Source organism: Alosa alosa, chromosome 16, assembly GCF_017589495.1.
Source record: "Alosa alosa isolate M-15738 ecotype Scorff River chromosome 16, AALO_Geno_1.1, whole genome shotgun sequence".
Lineage (NCBI taxonomy): Eukaryota > Metazoa > Chordata > Actinopteri > Clupeiformes > Clupeidae > Alosa > Alosa alosa.
In genome coordinates, this window is record NC_063204.1 from 11,982,626 (window position 1) to 11,987,625 (window position 5,000).

The 5,000-nt window shown below is 41.3% G+C and overlaps 1 protein-coding gene across 1 annotated transcript in view; it reads right to left on the reverse strand.

Moving 5' to 3' along the window:
• The window catches only part of grik4 (glutamate receptor, ionotropic, kainate 4), a 342,198-nt gene that overhangs the window by 99,553 nt on the left and 237,645 nt on the right, over positions 1 to 5,000 (reverse strand).

The window sequence follows — 5,000 nt, forward strand, 5'->3', positions numbered from 1 at the left end:
CTCTCATAACCTCTGCATAATTGTATTTCCTCTTCCACAACACAGAGTGGAGTTAAACCACTCAAGTCATTGCTGTAGTTTTCCATGATTATTTTTCATAAACGTTCCTCAAATCCCTTCATTAATCTCCAATCTGTGGAGACTGGAATCAATACTCTCATCAGATAGACTCAACACACACACAGAGCTCATCACTGGGGGAGATGATCAAACAGAGCAGATATCTCACACACATACAGACACACTATCATTAATCCTCTCACACACACACACACACACAGAGAAAGAGAGAGAGAGACATACACACACAGTACAGTATGTAAGTAGTACTGTATTGCATTCCACGGAAGCTGGTGTAATTTGAGGGAGTTGTAGCACAGACCAAGACCAGTTTATGTCCAGTAACTGACCAGATTATATCCAGCAACTGACCAGATTATATCCAGCAACTGAACAGTTTATGTCCAGCAACTAACCAGTTTATGTCCAGCAACAGACCAGTTTACATCCAGTAACTGACCAGTTTATGTCCAGCAACAGACCAGTTTACGTCCAGTAACTGATTAGAATATATCCAGTAACTGACAAGTTTATGTTGAGTAAAACTTTACCAGAAAGTCACTGAAACAGAATACAGTCTCCAAGTGAAGCCTGCAGTATCCAACTGACTTTTTGCAGTTTCATTGCAGTGTTATGCTCATCTGTTGTTGTTAAAGGCAGACTGTGTAAAGCATATGGTCCAATCTTTAATTATCAGTAAACATTGAAAACAAAGTTTATTCTTGTTTACTTCATGATACTGTGATGCATATCTGTAATGTAGTTAAAGAAAAATGTTCACATTCGCAACTGTTCACATGTTCACAAAAATGTTCACATTCGCAATATCCCTTTATGGACAGTGAATTTAGCAGGCGTGGTGTAACAGTGGTCGTTTTGACCAGTGTTTGACCCCTGAACAAGTCTGTGTCACTTCGGAAAAAAGTGTCTGCTAAACTTTAAAATTGCATGTTCCACTTATAAAACAAAATAAAACAAACAACAACAACAAAAAACATACACTAGTACTTACATCCTGACTGACAAGAAAGAAACAGGTTAAAACATATACAGTAGGCTGCATACACTGGAAGTTGCCCCTTAGCATTCTCTCCATCTAAAACCACTAATGTATAAAACTGGAATTGGTCCAGTTTTTGAACTGACCTCATCAGTTTCAGGCACTTGACCATCTCCTGTTCCAACACTTAATTTAACAGGAGGTCTGAGAGAGGCGTACTGGTCACATCAAAGGGCCTTTCCAGATGACAGTGTGGTCTGTGTTAAGTTATTTCTTAATACTGGAGGAATTGAGCATGTAATTGAATCCTCTGACTCAAGCTGGTGTGTGACTGTCTGAGTGTGACTGGGAAAACACACACACACACACACACACACACACACACAGACACACACACCCTACTTTGATCTGCTGTTTGGATCTTCACAAAGAGGAACGAAGAGGAAAAGGCAGGTGTGTGTGTGTGTGTGTGTGTGTGTGTGTGTGTGTGTGTGGGGTGATAGTCAGAGGAGAGCAGGATTCTGTGAACTGACCAAATACTCTCTACGTATACGCATATATGTAAAAGGAAGGGTCAGTAAAGCGTTTTATAAGTTCTTGTGTGAACATCTCAATTTACCTCGATTATGTACTGGGCACTTAGCCTGGGTGTTCCCATGCTGCCTTGCGCGCGATTTGATTCACACTGCTAAGGCAGCCTGGAGACCATGGAGCAAATTTTCGCCTGAGATAGGGGACCAATCACAGAACAAGGGGGAAAGCAAGACGATGATGAGCTATGCACAGACGCATTTGATAGACATCCGTGGCACCCAATAAACGGATCTGGGCATGTTTTTCAAATACGAGAAAATTAACGTTTGGTTCCCAGACCACGTCTCATTGAGAAGTGGTGGTGCTAGCCAGGCTACTGGGCACTATGGCACTTCAAGCACTATGCTTGAATCTCTTAATTAGTCGTTATGAAGGACTAATTGGATGAAAAGACTATTGAGAGAAATATAAACAAGGCAGATTTTTACCCAGGCAGCAGACATACAGACAGCAAAGGACAGACCAAACCTGTATAGAGAACACCACAAAAACTATTTCTATGTTACTCGTAAGAAACTAAAGTTTAGGTATTGGTTGAAGTTATAGTGGATTTAAATGTTGACCCCTTTGGTTACAATCTATAACACTGCTTTTAAAAACTACATCCAAACTTCAGAGAAGCCCCAAATGATTTGTGGTATCTTACAGACAAAGCACAAGGGTTCAACATGGAAGACCTTTGTAGCCATGGGCCAGTATACCAGCCTACTGAAGACCACCAGAGCATCTTTTACCAGATCTCTTCCTGCGAGGGCTCTTATTTAACATCCGCCACAGAACTGTCAGCGAGGGATCTTATTCAACATCCACCAGACTGGGCTCCTATTTCAGATTCTCTGTGTAGGTGACCCACTCCTACAGACAGGTCAGCTTTGGTTTGGCTTTAGGACTAGGGATGAAAATGTAGGCCACAGATTTCACGTAAGAACTCTGAAAGTTTTGCATTATGACTGTTGAGGTATGCAAGTCCCTAATGCCTCTAGGAAAGACCAGAATACTGAAACACTGATCTTAAAAATGAAACACTGATCCAGCTTCCTGATAGGTTACATGGGAATGATAGAACAGGTGTAAAACATGGACTGAGACTCAAAAACAGAGTGTCTGTCTGTTGTAGAAATCTACAGGCTAACATATTAATTCACAGAGACTGTGTGAGAGAGAGAGAGACTCATCAGACACACACACACACACACACACACACACACACACACACACACACACACACACACACACACACACACACACACAAATATTGAGGCCTGAGTGTGTCGGAATGGTGCATTGGTCATTAATCTGCTGCGGCAGAAGTAATGAGCTCTGTGTTAATTATGACAGGCCCATATGCCTTCACGCGCCTCTCTCCACTGCTCCTGTCACCTGCAGATTTAATCAGGAGATCAGGATGGATGGCAGAGGCCACAACCCACACACACACATACTCACACACACACACACACACACACGCTCTGTGAGACGGGAAGTGAATGAGTCTGTGTGTGTGTGTGTGTGTGTGTGTGTGTGTGTGTGTGTGTGTGTGTGTGTGTGTGTGTGACTTCTCAATTCTCAGGTCTTGTTAGAAGTGAACAGGAGCAGTATTTCAGACAATGGAAATAAAAAGGTTTATGGCATAACTGGGCATTACACTAGTTACACAGAACCAACTGCATTACATAATAGACAACAAATATTAGCACTAATCCAAATTATGTAAAGGCACCCAGGTGCCCTCTCTCCTCTTAACTAACTCAATAAGTAAGTGCAGATGGATCTGCTCATCCCAAGGCCCTCCTAGTTGCTTCTTTATGAGATTAATATACATCAATACACATTGACTGAATCAGGTCTGTCTATGGGGGGCTGCTGCAGTGATCATGATGGATGATGGATAGCTGGATGCACCATGGTGGTTTGATGAAGCGGTTTTAGCTGGATAGCTCATCAATAACCCATTAAAGTACTCTATTCCCACAGCACGCTCCACGAGGTGTTACTAAAAACTGATACTATAACAATAGCTACAATATGAAAACACTGATTTTAGGAAGCTACTATAATGATAATTAAAATATAACAATGTTGATTGTAGAAAGTTACTATAATAATAGATAATAAAAACACTGGTTGTACAGTAGGTAGCTACTATAAAAAAGTTACAAAATATACTGATTATAGAAATCTACTTTAATAATAGTTCTCTACTATTAATAGTTATCTTTATACTCATAGTAGAAAGCTTCAGCTACAGAGGTTGACTAATTGACACAGACAGCCCAGTTTCTGCTCATAACCTGGGGAATGACCTTAGAGGTCAATGGCACCTCTGACCTTGACCTTCTGACCTTGACCTATACATACATGTGATACTACAGACTTCTCTGCATCGTGAAATATGTACAATCTGTGAATGTTAAGTCACTGATTATTCAGGCTGTCCACAGTCATCATTGAAAATGTTGACACACAAATGTTGTCCAATTACCATTAATGTTTGCCACTGAAATTTCAGTGATTCTGCCTCTGTTAGCTGAAATAACACCAACAATTTGGCTTTGCCATAAAATATTAAAATGACCTAAAATATAATTGACCCTGATTCGGTTTTGTTTGTTTAATCCAAGACTTTTTTTAACCCACACAGCTGAAACTCTTTTTAACCCACTCAGCTGAAACTCGGTGCTGCTATTCCCCTGATTCAAAGAGATGTGTGTGTGCCAGCACTGTTGGAAATCAATGAAAGAGTAATGGGTATGTGTGAGAATATCAGTGACTGCAGTAATGAGAAATGATTAAATCACTAAAATAATGGCTTTTTACTAATTCAGGTTATCTGCTATGTGTGGATCTGACTGAGCTGTGTGGGGATCCAATTCACGTTATCATCAGAGTGTGGATCTGATTAGAACATTAAAACATTAGACTCCAGAGACACCTCAGTACTCCACTGGGGGCAGCTGCTGGAGGCATTTGGGCAAAATTAGGTGAGGAGAGAGTTGCCCCCACACACACACACACACACACACACACACACACACACAGACACAGACACAGACACAGACACAGACACAGACACACAGACTTTGTCACTGGTCTAGATTGCGGATGTCACTGCAGTGTTTGTGTGAGACCGCATGTGGATAGTGAGCGTATACATTGTCCTTGAGAATGTGTTTGAGTGTGTCTGTCTGGTCTGTCTTGAACTCTTCAGTGTATGCATATGTGTGTTGTACATTGGACTTGTGTCAGTATGTGTGTGTGTGTGTGTGTGTGTGTGTGTGTGTGTGTGTGTGTGTGTGTGTGTGTGTGTGTGTGAGAGAGAGAGTGTGTATGTGTGTTTGTGTGTGTG